This window comes from Strongylocentrotus purpuratus, unplaced genomic scaffold (assembly GCF_000002235.5).
Source record: "Strongylocentrotus purpuratus isolate Spur 01 unplaced genomic scaffold, Spur_5.0 spur5_scaffold_19, whole genome shotgun sequence".
NCBI classification, from domain to species: domain Eukaryota; kingdom Metazoa; phylum Echinodermata; class Echinoidea; order Camarodonta; family Strongylocentrotidae; genus Strongylocentrotus; species Strongylocentrotus purpuratus.
The window spans coordinates 3,583,460-3,598,996 of NW_022145604.1; positions in this window are offsets into that span (position 1 = coordinate 3,583,460).

Genomic DNA, 15,537 nt, shown 5'->3' on the forward strand with positions numbered 1-15,537 from the left:
GGGGGTGCTCGAGCCCAGCCACTTTGCAGACTATGACATAAAGGCTTCTTAATAAACGTATTTTTCGCCCGACTGTAATTTGGGAATCTCTTTTTTTCCAACAAACGCATAAAAAGGTATGACTGACAAAAAAATGGAGAAAAAATACCAGAAAATCATGTCATAACAGTAACATTTGTAAATCACTGGTATCGAATAAGAACTACACCCCCCCCCCCCCCCCACCGTCAGTACGCCAGTGTCCAGGGGCTCATGTCTTCTCACCCCTATAACAAAAACAAAAAAGCTTTCCCATTCTTGCACAATATGTCCACGATATGCGCGTATCGCTATTATAAAGACCTCCATTGATAAATACTGTATAGGCGGTATACGCAATGTTTATAAAATTCTGGGAATTTCTTTTTTTTGAATGGAATTGTATATGTGATTTAATTCAGGTTTTTTATTATTGTTATGTTTTTTTGGGTTAAAAATACAAACCATGTTTACTCCTTTACTGCTTTTTTTTGGGGGGGTGGGGTCTTTTTTTTTTGGGGGGGGGGGCAAAAATGTGTTTCGCCCCCCCCCCCCCTCCAACTTCCGGCGCCTATGTCTCTCTCTATATAACACATATAATGTATACATTTGCAATAGCTCTCTAGTACTTTTATAGACTATGTTGATTACAAGTCCTTCTGAGGAGGCCTCTGCTTCCGGATGAGGAAAGAAAGATCATGAGAGATCAAAATAACAGGAAATAACACCCACCCGTATTCGGCCTAGGCCTTCTTTGTGAAAATATGGGCAAAGTCCACAAATATGATAAGCAGATGTTCTGATAGCTTGCAGACACAAATCCTTGCCAGTCGATGTGCGCAACAGTGTCTGCACAGTGAGACAAGGAGGGCATATAGTGTGGTACGGTATGTCACTGAAACAGCTCCCATAGGATGTTTGTGCCAAAGTTGATTTTTTATTTTTTTTGCATTTTGGGATTCATTGGGGTCCAAGCTATCATAAATTGATGGGGTTCAAATTTTCCTGAAGACACCAAATTTCCCTATTGCGCATTATATATGCCATTTTGGCGCCTAATAATGGACCCCCAGGAAATGAAGGAGGGGTCCGAAAATTTGAACCCCACCATTTTTGGCCAATTGGGACCCTTTTGAAGCCAAACAGCAAAAAAAAACTCATACTCTATTCACAAATAATAAAACAACTGGGGTATCCGATCATTTAAAGAAGTTATGGCCCATTAAACATATGCATGTTTTTTTTTATTTTTGGAAAATGTGCGCACGCGCGTGTTGTTATCTTTGACGCGCGCATATTACATCAATTTGAGTCAAAAATTACTGAAATTTACAGGGATTGTTAATAAAAGTATCGTTTATCCAAAACGAGCAAAAAAAGGAAAACATTCGATCCGCGTGCGTTATAAACGCAAATACGCACGCGCCGACCCGCACGCGCCGACATTTTTGAAACGCTTAAAATTGTCTGAAACGTATGCAAAATTACTTGGTTTGGAGTTTGGGGCATTTTGTTTTCTAATTTCTTTTTGACGCACGTGTACGCGCACGTTAGAAGGGGCAGGCTCATTTACGTGGGCTAAATTTCTGACCCATGACCTGTGCATGATTGATACCAAATTTTAATTGAAATCGATATTGCATGGCTGAGATACGACCATTAACGATGTTTTACATAATGACGTCATGATGACGTCACGATGCCTTGGCGTCACTGAGGTTAATGAGAATTGCTTCAGCCATTCTTAAGATATCTTGCGAACAAATTCGAGGAAGAATAATAATAATTTCTTCTATGCATACACAAAATAAATACTAGACTTTAATTCGTCACTTAGACGAATTAGGTGATACGTATGCTAATGGTTTACATAACGAAGAATGCATTACACGATATGTTATTTTATAAAATGCTTCTCCCATTATGATCTATCCATATGTCAAGTTTAAATTGTGTCCCCTTGATCATTATGGATCTAGGGAAGATAGATTGAAACAATATATGACCATTGACCCTGTGCAGTAACCAGTTACAACTTTAACTCTAATCTACATCATGAAGAACACATTTTGACGATTTTGTCTTATTCAAAGAAAAAAAAATGTTATTGATAAATGATTATCATCATGATAATGATGATCATGATGATCATGATGGTAATGATGATGATCTTATTGAATAAATGAGGGATGATTTAGTTAGCATATAGTCTCAGCTACAACATACTCAAAAATCAACAAAATCCAAGCAGAAATAATGGCGATATTGCTCAAAAGACAGGAATGTATAATCCAGATTTGAGAAAAAGTCATCTCCCATAGGGATTACATGCAAAAAGTAATGGATTAAGTGAAAAATAGGGTAATAATAAAGAAAATAGGGTTGTTTATTACATTATTTGCGATTCTACGTGTTTTAATAATCGAAGGAGATGGTACAGCGAAAGGTCAAAAAGAAAAAAAGTTAAGACAAATATTGTGGGAAACATCCGGACTCGAACCAGGGATCTCGAGGTTGGAAGTCGAGTGCGTTACCGATATAGCAAAACATTTCCCATAGCGATTACACGTAAACGGGAAATGGAATTCTGAAATCCTACTTTGCGAGTGAAATATGAGCATAATCCTGGCATCTGATCGAAAAATAAAAGAAAATTTGTGATAGCTTATTGTCTCAGCTACAACATACTCGAAGCTCAGCGAAAACAAAGCTAAACCAACGGAGATATTGCTCACGAAAGACAGGAATGTAGAATCCAGTTTTGAGAAAAAGTCATGTCCCATAGAGAATACATGCAAAATGTGAAAAATTGACATGCCTCCTTTAACCGCAAAAATACGCCATGATGCCTTTGTCAAAATTAAAAATTGTGGATACTCTATTTATAGACAATTGTCTCAGCTAGAACATATCAAAATTTGAAAGAAAATCGATCTCTATTTACAGAGATACAATCAATTTTCCAAAAATATGCTGACGTCATAATATGCAAATTTAAATTTTGAGTTTGGAGGCCATTATGATGACGTCATGAGTTAATTGAGGGTCAAAAGAGACATGAAATCATATCTCCGACTCATAATCTATCTAAATATGAAAAAATATTGGGAGTTCCTATCTATTCTGAAGAGTTACAAAGAATTTTGTATAGGCATGTTTTTGCTCATGTATTGTGGATAAAGATAACGCAGGTCCGCGCGCGCTGTCAACTTTGACGGACGCTCATTGCGTTATCAAAAAGGTTAACAAGTTATCAAAATGCTTGGAAAAAATGTGCCAAATATGATGATAGAGAAAATTCGGCGATTCCATGTTGCAAAATGCTAGTACGCGCAAAAAACGCGTGAGCATCATTTTTGATCAAATGCTCCATATGGCCTGAAACGTATGCAAAAAAAATTTGGGATGATTTAGACTTTTTTAGAGCATTTTAAATTTTTGCGCGCGCTTAAACGAGCGGACGAACGCGCACGTTTATTGACCTGAAATTGACCGGACGGATATTGATCTTAATCATGATAAATATGAATGAGAAATAACTTTCTGTTATGAAGATATAATCATAAGTTGATTTTCACAAAATGGTGTCTTGATGACTTCACGGTGACTTTCAGTCTTTGAAAAGTCACGCAGATCTAAGTTAGACTAAGATCTATCATCATTGAAAATTTCATGACAATGGCTTTATTCAATATCGAGATATCCTGCGACAAGTTCTAGGAAGAATAATATAAAAAAAAGAAAATCTTGACGAAATCAATAGGTGATACGTAGACTTCGTACGTATCACCTGAAAATGGTGACATAATAATCTTTCTCCAAAATATCGAACTGGAGTATTCTGTTGTATTGCTTGTTTATTTACGTACAAAGAGCTTATTTTCAAGAGGCACTAGATCCATGTGTGTAACTTAAGAAAGATCTCTTTGTTTACCCGATTTTGTTCAGGTGTCTATTGAATAGTTTTATCAAGAGATGCATGTGTTCAAAATTGCTCTCGTAATTTAGGTTAATAATTTTTTCAAGGTAAATAGAGGAAAATGTATATCATTATCTCTATTTGCCATCAAAATATTTTGCACCTTTCGGAAAATAGCTCTTCAAATATTTACATGTAGAGATATAAATAAACAATGAAATCAATGAAACAAAATAGATACCGAGTATGAATCAGGGAACAAACTGAAAGTTTCGTCTCCTACATGCTGCCATTTTGACAAAACCGTCTTTCTCTTCAAAGATACAATATTTTATTACTTTACTTGCATTATCAACCCCACATAGCTTTAAAATCACTTCAGATTGAACTGGCCAAAAGTCATGTGATATTCTTGCTCAGATGCTTTCCTTTACCTTTAAGAGTTCTTTATTATGAGGAATTGGTTGATAAATTTTTTTTCTTGGCAATACTGCACAAATTAAAAGAGTTAAACAAATGCACGACTGTAACTTTTAGCGCGTTTTGAAAAATGTTTTAGGAAATATCAGAAAATAAAATGAGTGAAAAAAACAAACAAATAAAGATATAATGACGTGAATTTCAAAAAGGGTGAACGGAAACAACATAACAACTAGTGAACTATCTTATAAATCGTAGCAAAATGTGTATATTGATGGTCATCTTGCGAGTAATAACCATTAACTACTCTCATCGGGCCCTCATCATTAATTTTTCTCTTAATTTGTTGTTGTTGATGGTGAATTATTTGGGGGGTGATTGTACAGGCCACCCCCCCCCCACCCACCCCCCCCCCCCCCCCGGATCGACACCCATGTATGAAGCACATAGAGAGAATCACAGGCTAAATGTCAATACAGATGCTCATACAAAAACACCCATGTGAACTTTTGGAACTCGTTTTCTCTATTCAATTTGTATACAAAGACAAATTAGTGAACCTCGCATTTGGATCTCGTTTTCTCTATTCGATATGTATCAAGATCAATCACCCTTGATGTTTCATAGTACCTATTATATTTACTGCATTTGTTCTTGTTCGTGGGAAAGAACTGTGAGAACCATGCAAACGTGTATTGCTATTCAAGCACATCTATAGAAGAGGAAGAGGACAACTTTAAAAACAGCGCTCATTTTCACCTCTAGTTCCTTTTAATGATAGGAAACTGTTTTCCAGATCAAATTTGTGACTTAATCAGAATAATATATTAAGTTTCGGTCCTCAGTGCTTCCCGGTTAGATTAAAATTCCGAAAGAAAAATAATTTAGATTACCATTTGGTTTTGTTTTTTCCTTTTACAGCCTGTTATATCCGTATCTTAGAATCCAGTCACCAACAACTTATTTTTGAAAAATGTGTGATGTTGTGCAGTGATGACCAAATATACTTTATCAGCTTTTCAATTACTTAGCACTAGTAATTTAAGGTAGTAGATAAGAGCAAACTTATTAGTCACCAAGATTATATATATCAAATGTCACTGTCCATATTATGACTTACATTTTATACAAAGAAATCGCACAGTAGCGCAAAAACAAAAACGATAATTTATTTTGTTACGATTGTTTGTAAACATGTTTGTATATTGTAAATTTCATGTCATATGAAAATTTAAATTTCTGTAGATACAGTGTTCGACATATCAAAACTCTGAACATATCAATAATGTTCAACAACCTTTGGCGATTATGACTTTCCCCAAAAATGGTCTGCGACTCTGCACCACTGTCATAAGCTATTCTTCATTCAAGTGGTCTACAAACCTTCTTTTTAATCGATAGCTATTGTTCAATTTTCCCCCACCCCCCCCCCCCCCCTCCCTCCAGAACGTGATGAATAGTTAAAGAATAATTACAGAATAGTTACAGATCATAGTTCTGGAAATCCATCTCTAAATGTAACAGGATACTGCCTTTGTTAATATTTTGAAAATGCTGAGCTCTGATTCCTCCAGGGATGAAGAGGAAGGTTGGACCTACCCCCTTTTTTTAAAGAGATAGATGATTGAAATTCACATTTATATATTTCTCACCGACACTATGGCTAACAATAAACAAATATAAGAGTATACAGGAATCAGTAAATAAATTCAAAAGCAGAAGAAGTCGAAAACCCTGAGAGTAAATGCTTGTGTTGGGAACGCCCATTTCACGTAAGTACAAGTTACTGTAGAAACTGAGAAGAGAATTAGGCATTGGAGGATATGTTCATTTAGTTTTTATGTTACTGCGTCTATTGCTTCGAACCTTCTATACAATGAGGTGTTTGCAATGACACCAAACAGACTAAATAATCATTGTACTAGAATGTTACTAATAATAAGCGACATACATCTCATTTACAAACCGCCTGACAAAACTGTCCCGAGGCGTATACAACAAAAGTATATAATAGGCCGTACATGAAAATTATCAATATACAAAAAATTGTTTGTTTTACAAGAGGGTAACTGACGTAGAATAAGAGTATATTCTTCTGCAAAAAGGTATAGTCGTCAAAAACAAAATGTAATTTAGCGGGTAGTTAAACACATTTTTGTCTTTCGAGAAAAAGTTTGCAAAGAGAGTAACTTCTGCAAGCTGGATAGTAGAGTTTGCCTAGATTTGACCAAATAGGGTAGGCTCCAATGAAGAGGTGTGATCTCACAAGCAAGGGTGTCGATTTGTATCCGTGACCGGGGGGGGGGGAGGGGATGATAGGTGCCAAAATATTTTCGGCAATGGATCAAAGCAACCAAAGAGGGAGAAGCGTGTGGCATGTTGCCCTCACGTACTTGAAAAATACATACTCTTCGCTTTTTGATTATTTCCTTATATGACTCATTCGAATGACTCGTTCGTGTTTATTAAGCCAAGGGTGTCGATTTGTATCCGTGGTTGGGGGGGGGGGTGATAGGTGCCAAAATATTTCCGGCAATGGATCAAAGCAACCAAAGAGGGAGAAGCGTGTGGCATGTTGCCCTCACGTACTTGAAAAATACATACTCTTCGCTTTTTGATTATTTCCTTATATGACTCATTCGAATGACTCGTTCGTGTTTATTAAGCCAAGGGTGTCGATTTGTATCCGTGGTTGGGGGGGGGGGGGGTGATAGGTGCCAAAATATTTCCGGCAATGGATCAAAGCAACCAAGAGGGAGAAGCGTGTGGCAGGTTGCACCCCCTCCCTTTCAAGTTATTAAATTTTTCAAGTCACCCTCAATTAAGATAACATTTCAGAGAATATAAGAGTGGTAATAAAATTAATAACATGCTGAATATTAGTCCTGACTCTTGCCTGCAGTATAGGCCTATACCAGACTGATATCATCTATTTTAAACGAAATTTAGACATTACCAAAAAGAAATCCAATGGTGAGGGATATCAACTTGTGAAAATATTATGTAACTAGTGGGCAAAGGCATTAATAAGCAACCAGGAAAGGTTCATGTTGACAGAATTTTTTTATTTCCTGGTGATAGAAACATACATTTTATGAATATTGATGTCTCCAAACAACATTCAACGTGAAAAACCCATTCCAATATTCTGTGTAAGGAGATCTCAAAAAAACATAGTTCTCATTAGTAAATAAAAAACATATCGCTTTTGATTCTTCATTTGACTCTCTTCCTTCTTTAATTAAACTAACTCAATCCTCTCTGCGGGAAACTCAGTTCAATGAAACTAAATATCACTGATACAAAATTTGGTTCTCAAAATGGCTCAAAATTTCCAAAGTTTCCACTCCTGATCTCATACAAACTGTTTGTTTCAGGAGCGAATTCCAAAGTGGGGGGGGGGGGCACCACGAAAAAAGGGCACCTACAAAGGGAAGTTTCAATGTGAAGATATTCACTTTTTAGACACGGTATATACCCTTACATTGTGATTACAACATTTGCTTCACTTTATACACCATACAAAATATTGCTTAAGCATCATTCTTTGCAGTTGGGTGTGATGGTCTGAACATTTATTAATGATTTGTGAGGTCGCAGTGAGAAAAATACAAAGAGTAATTGTCAGAGGTGAAAATAGGGCACTTCTTACACCCTCAAAAAGAGGCACTCACCAGGGGAAAAAGTCAGACATGAGAATAGGGAATGGGCATTTGTCGACGGAAAATGGGCTCCGAGATTTTGATAGGGGCATTTATAAAAGGTGAAAAGGGGCATTTTTGGAAAGAGGATAGGTCCCTTATTAGAAACGAAAAGGTCATTGTTAAAAGGAAAATTATCAGAGATGAAAAGAGGCACTTATCGCACCTAAAAAGGGGCAATGACCAAATATGAAAAGGAGCACTTATGTGAATGAAAAAAGGGGCACTTATAAGAAAGGAAAATGTTCACTAGTTAAAAGAAAACGATTTTAAAGAGGCATTTATAGGAGGTGAAGGGGCACTTATCTGAAGTGAAAAGGAGTAACTTCTCGTACCTGAAAAGGGTCATCCACCAGAGAAAGGGCACTTATGAAAATGGAAAATGGACACTTATTGCAAAGAAAAATGGGAACTTGTCGAAGGAAAAGGGGCACTCTACCAAATAAAAGGGCACTTATCAAAGTTGAAGGGGCACTTTTACTAATTAGTAGGGGTACTTGTCAAATTAAAAGGGGCACTATTCCTATGTAAAAAGGGGCACTTTCCTGTGTAAAAAGGGGCACTCTTCAGGTGCGTGAAAAAGTGGGGGCACTGTCCCCCCTCTGCTTCCCGGGAGGGCCGCCTCTGGTCTGTTTCTTAAAAACATAATATAAAACTTACGTTCCAACTACCAAAGAACAAACTTCCATTATCTCCTTCTTCACCCAGATATACTTATCATACCAGATACGCTCTAAAATATAAGCATAACATTCCCCTAAGGCCCTGACCAGAGCACTATTTTTTCTTCAAACACTATAACCAGTCTTAGAAGATGCATTATTGTTGGAAGGGCGTTATAAACAAAACTTCAAACTTAATAACATTAAAACCTTCAAAAACACCTTAAATATCTTATGCCTGTTACGTTTTAATACAATACATAGGCCTACATCAGCTTTTCAATAAATCAAAAATAAGTTGTGACATAATAATTTTTCTCCAAAATATCGAACTGGAGTATTCTGTTGTATTGCTTGTTTATGTACATACAAAGAGCTTATTTTCAAGAGGCACTAGATCCATATGTGTAACTTAAGAAAGATCTCTTTGTTTATCTGATTTTGTTCATAATTTCTCTCGTAATTTAGGTAAATAATTTTGTTCAAGGTAAATAGAGGAAAATGTATATCATTATCTCCATTCGCTAACAAAAGATATTATTGCTCCTTTCGGAAAATAGCTCTTCAAATGTTTTACATGTAGAAATATAAATAAACAGAGAAATGGATGAAATCAACAAAACAAAATAGATACCGAGTATGAATCAGGGAAAAAACTGAAAGTTTCGTCTCCTACATGCTGCCATTTGGACAAAACCGTCTTTCTCTTCAATGATACAATATTTTATCACTTTACTTGCATTATGAGAAAAAAAACGCATCAGATGCTTTCCTTTACCTTTAAGAGTTCTTTATTTTAAAGAATTGGTTGATAATTTTTTCTTGCCAATAATGCTCAATTAAAAGAGTTAAACAAATACACGACTGTAACTTTTAGCGCGTTTTGAAAAATGTTTTAGGAGATATCAGGAAATAAAATGGGTGAAAAAACTAACAAATAAAGATACAAAGACGTGAATTTTAAAAATGGTGAACGGAAACAACATAACAACTAGTGAACTATCTTATAAGTCATAGCAAAATGTGTGTATTGATGGTCATCTTGCGAGTAATAACCATTAACTACTCTCATCAGGCTCTCATCATTAATTTTTCTCTTCATTTTTGTTTTGATGGTGAATTATTGGGGGATGATTGTACAGACCACCCCCACCTGAAATATTGGGGGGATATATCACCCCCCCCCCCCCCCCGGGATCGACACCCATGCAGTCACAAGGATATTATTCCCGGAATATTTACAGACAGTTCAAATTCAATTCTTCAGTTTTTTTTTGTCATTTTTTTCTCCAAACAATGTAGTTATCGTTATACATTTGCCACATTCGGCTAAATGTCGTCAAATGTTCTTTCAACTCATCAGCTTTTCATCAAATAGAGTTTTTTTCTTCAGCTCTGCTTCATTTTTTTGCCTGGTGTTCTTCAAAATATCTCTATTAAACTGTCTAATCATGTCACTAAGTATTCATCAATTATTCAGATTTTGACTCTGACTGACTTGCAAATACGATTCGCCGCTAATCCCGATATCCTGTCTAATTTATTATTATTATTATTATTATTATTATTATTACCATAGAAAACAAAATCATATATATTTTTACTCGCTCCCTTCGCAAAAAAGGAGAAAGAAATTGGAAACAGGATGGTTGATTTTCTAGCAAGACGCCTAAGTCTCCTTGTGGAAAAATGCGGACGTATTCCTATTGGATAAACCGAAAGTGTGCATAATTATATATGCATAAAAATAGCACTGTGGTAGGTTAGAAGGTGACTGAAAAGGTTCCCAACATTCCTTCAAAGTTGTGATATCTTACCTTTACTCTGTGAAGGGAGTGCAGCTTTTAAATGATGGAGGCTAAGCTTCCACGCAGCTATACCGCTAGCACAATTCTGCAATCACGACCGAACTGTTCTCGAACCAGGCTGCGAGGAGTGACAATGCTTTGCATAGAAATATGATTTGCACGTATGATGCACAAGATCAAAGCTTTTTTGGCACATGCACTAGGGGAAAGTGGGGCATAATGGAACACTTAATTCCAAACTTGCAATATGACGTCATCAACGACACAAAAACAGTAAAAATAACAGTTTCAGATAGATGTTGTATGCACTTTATTATGTCAACGAACAACCGACAAAAACCACGGTAAAATTGCAGAGAAACTCGAAACGAATTTTACAAAAGAAAAATCCAACTTGCCCCATCCCTGAGGCATAATGGCACTCCCCCTGGGGCAAAATGGATCTACGGATCCGTATTGCCCCATCAGAACTCTAACGTTCTATACTGAGTAATGTACCTAAAGTAACTTTAAGCAAACTTAGTGGGCAGAGCTGCATAATGAAAGCCTGTAGTAGTTTCAAATATTTATGGGGCAAAACTGAAAAGGTAATCGTAATAAAGCCTGATTTAAAAGTAGAAAATGTAGACTTGTAAAATGTGCACTACACTCTCAATTTCTTAGACTGGAATCTGGGTCACATTTTCGTTCTGATACAACCACTAGTCACGTAAACCAACTGCTAGGCACATACTTTGAATTCAGCTAACTTATACATCTAAAACTGGCTGGGAAACTAGAACAACTATCGATTTGTTTTATGAACCAACTACTTTCAGAATGGAACATGAAACATTGGTAAACAGGCCCCTATAAAAAGGGCGAAAACAGTATTTTGTTTATTTTTGTGAATTATTTTACAAGACAAAACAAAATTAGTAATGTTGATTTTTATTCCCTTTATGCATTTCTGTCTCTGTGCTATAATGTCGCCATAATTAAAGCACCTACTGGCTCAACAATGAATGATATTTGGAAATAAAGAGTGGAAAACGTTTAACTTATAAAAATACAACAAGAAAATCCAAATATAATGATAAAAATACATGTATGCATACACACAAGTGCACACGCACATTCACTCAACCATTCAGTCTTTAGGACCAACAGGGACACCATAACATTGGAGTGGTTTACTTTTTTACATTTTTATTTGAAGCCGTAAACCCTTGGCATTTGCTTAAGTCAAGCTTTCACAAGATATGTTATTTTCAATTGAGGCAAAACGGAACCCTGTTCCATTTTGTCCCGTACCTATATGGTCCATTTTGCCCCAATGACATATTTTTTAATAAAAGTTTGCGTAGAAAATACCTGAAGCATAGTTGGCATGCAAACAGGCGAGTCTAACGTTGATATCTTTATGATTAATATATACAAATATTTGATTAGAATCGATACCAAAATTACCAAATTTCAGCCATATGAACATTCCCTTACTTTAGATCATGAGGCTGTAATTTTTTGGATGGGATCTTACTCCGATGTGCCTCGATGTAACCGGATGAAAATTCAGTGCTGAAATTATTTTGGCATCTTCTCTTCTTCAAAGAATTTGCACAGAGGGCGACCTTTTTTAACATATGCTAATTTCAAAGTTCCATTTTGCCCCCCCCCCGGGTCCGTTATGCCCCACTTTCACCTACGTCGTTCAAGCAGAGAAAATATGCTCACTATTTTTTCGTTGTTGTGTCACAAAAAGGAAGTATCTGAAAAAAGAAAATTAATGCAAATTTAATATAGTTATTTGTACGTGGTTAATTATTCAAAAAAAGGAATATGAAAGTAGCAGCTGTAAGGCAGAAATAATTCGACTATACAATCCAAGAGTAAAAAATAAACGTCGAAACATTAACATTTAATTGACTGAAATACAATAATATACAAATTGAAATAACATTGAATAATAACATCAACAGTAGCCTTTTGTCACAGCGGGTTTGCTGCTCTATCGGTCCCATGTCCATAGTCGATCAAGATGTATAGGCGTATGTTAACTTTCCACGATTAGAGGACTATTCCGCACGTTTCCAGGACCAGTTGATCCGAAGAGCAGCAAAGCCGCCCTGATTAAAGGCTACATCCACATCAATTGGGCGTTGTGGCATGCGCCTGTAATCCAGCTAACAATGGAAGTTACAAACAGATTCAGCCGAGGACGCAGGTTCGAAACTATTTCACGTCTTTCGGATGGTGACGTTTAAAGGTCGGTCCCCGGACGTAAATAATCATATCTGATTGATACACGTCTGTAAAAACCTAATACATACACACACACACACATGAAAAGGAAAACCCACAAGGAAATTAAAAGGCAGATTAAATAGAGAAGGGAAAAGAAGGGGATTAAGAAGGAGATATGGAAATTAATGTTGAAAAATTGCATACAACCATGAGGATTAAACCTTAAACTACAGTCAGGAAATTTAAAGTCAGTTATTGACAATTTTTATATTGATATCTGTTGAATTATGAATTTAGATTTAGAATAATAAAATAACCTCAACAGTGAAGATAAATAGTCGTGAAAGTAAAAAATTACATGGGCACAATTCGCCAAAAATGTACTGGCAAACAGGGACGTGCCCCCCCCCCCCCCCACTGAGCGATTATGCGACCGGTGCGATTTTCAAAAATTCGGGAGCAAAAAAAAACCCCAAAAATGTGCTCTTTCAAGTACCCCAAAAGTGCCCCTTCCCCTTTCCACCTCTGATAAGTGCCACTTTTATTTTAACACGTACCCCTTTTCCTTTGACAAGTTCCCATTTCCTTAGTGCAATACGTGTCCATTTTCCATTCTCATAAGTGCCTTTTTTAATCGCTAGTAAGTTCCCCTTTTCAGGTACGAGAAGCGCCCCTTTTCACTTTTGATAAGCGCCCCCTTCACATCTGATAATTGCCCTATTCAAACTTGAGAGGTTCTTCTTTTGCTTGGACAAGTTCCCCTTTTCCTTTGTAAAAAGTGCTTCCCCTTTTAATAACTACCCCTTTTTAACTCGGGTAAGCGCACCTTATATTTTCACATATGCCCACTTTCCTTTTTAATTAGTGGATTTTTTTTCCTTATGAAAAGTGCCCCCTTTTATAAAAAAAAGCCCCTTTCCCTTCTCATAAATGCCCTTCTTCATCTATGAAAATAGTTCCTGTCCATTCTCATAAGTGCCCCTTTTCATTTCTGGTAAATGACCCTATTCAATTCCGAGAGATGCTCGTTTCATTTTGACAAGTGCCCCTTCCCCTCCTGATAAGTGCTCTTTTCATCTCTTATAAATGCCCCTTTTATTTTGACACGTTCCCCTTTTCCTTCCTAATAAGCGCTTTTTTTACCATCTTTGATAAGTGCCCCATTTATTTTTTACATGTGCCTCTTTTTCTTTTTAATAAGAGCCACTTCCCCCTTCTCATAAAAGCCCCTTTTCACCTTTGATAAATGCCTCGATTAAAATTTGATCGGTGCCCCTTTTCTTTCAACAAAATGTACGTTTCCCTTCATCCTTAAGGCCCCTTTTTCATTCTCATAAGTGCCTCTTTTCATGGATGGTCAGTGTCCCTTTTCAGATGCGATAAGTGCCCCTTTTCATCTCTGATAATTACCCTTTTAACAATGATATGTGCCCCTTTTCTTTTCTAATATGGAGCCTATCCCTTTTTCATAAATGCCCCTTTTCACTTTTTATAAAATATGTCCCTATCTACATCTGATGGGTGCCTCTTTTCCGTCGACAAATACTCATTTCCCATTTTCATAAAATCCCTTTTCATCCCTGGTGCGTGTCTCTTTTTTTAGTTGTAAGAAGTGCCCCATTTTCACCTCTGATAATTAGCGTTTGTACTTCGACACGTGCTCCTTTTCATTTCTAATAAATGTCTTAACCCTTTCGATAAGTGTCCCCTTTTCCTCTCACCATTAAACGCGCCCCTAATTTCAAGCGACTAATTTCAAATTTCAAAGTTCGCTCGCTACGCTCGCTCGTAATTATAAATGTTATAATTATGTAACTTATCAAAGGCCTTTTCAGTCTTCCGTTATGAGAATGTGCTTATAACCCCATCAGGATTGGGTTTTTCCTCTTTATAAGATGTAATTTTTCGCACTGCGACCTCACAAATCTTTAAAAAGTTTCTCATTCGCTTTGCTCGCTCACAAATGATTTTTCAGACCATCACACCATATACTGCAAAGTATATCTTATAATTATGATGTATAAAGAGAAACAAATATTGAAATCATCCCTGATAATGTAATCACAATATAGGGGTATATACCAAGGGGTTTTAAGAGCTGGAGACCCAACAAGCAACAAATTATCCCAAGCAGCTGCCGTTTTCTATGGTTACACAATGGAATATACTGGTGTGCTGTTACCTTTGATATCCGAGGTTCGAAGCCGCCAATATCATTGGAAAGCTTGAGTAGTGATTCTTGTCACAAAGAAATATCCGTAATACTTCACTTTTTATTTGAACTAACAAGGAGGAAATCTAATGGATGATAAAATATGAGTACAAAAGCCCAATTGTGTCAAGAAATGTATTTACATTGTATGATAGCAGCTTTAATTTGCGAAAAGTAGTAAAAATTTACAGTCCTAAAACCTACAATTTGACACTTTTCCGATTACTTGCGGCTCACGAAAATAAAAAGTGAATTTGTTCGTGTACAGTTCTTTATGATGGTGTATGTCAGATTAGTGCCCACTCATGCCCAGTGGAGTAATTTTCATTAATATTTCAGGCAATTTTGCTCCATTTCTTTCACTTGCCTCCTGCTAAAGGTAAGCACTGTGTAGGCCTACTGCTCGTATTATCAGACGAGTGGTAGCGAAAAGTAATTAGCATTATAAAACCATATTTCCCTTTGAAAGTAGCCGGCTATTTTGCAGCTAGGCAGGAATCTGCAAGGAAGGTCCAGTTAAGCACATGCCCTGACATACTTTCTCCTGACGGCATCGAAGATGGTACAAATGGAA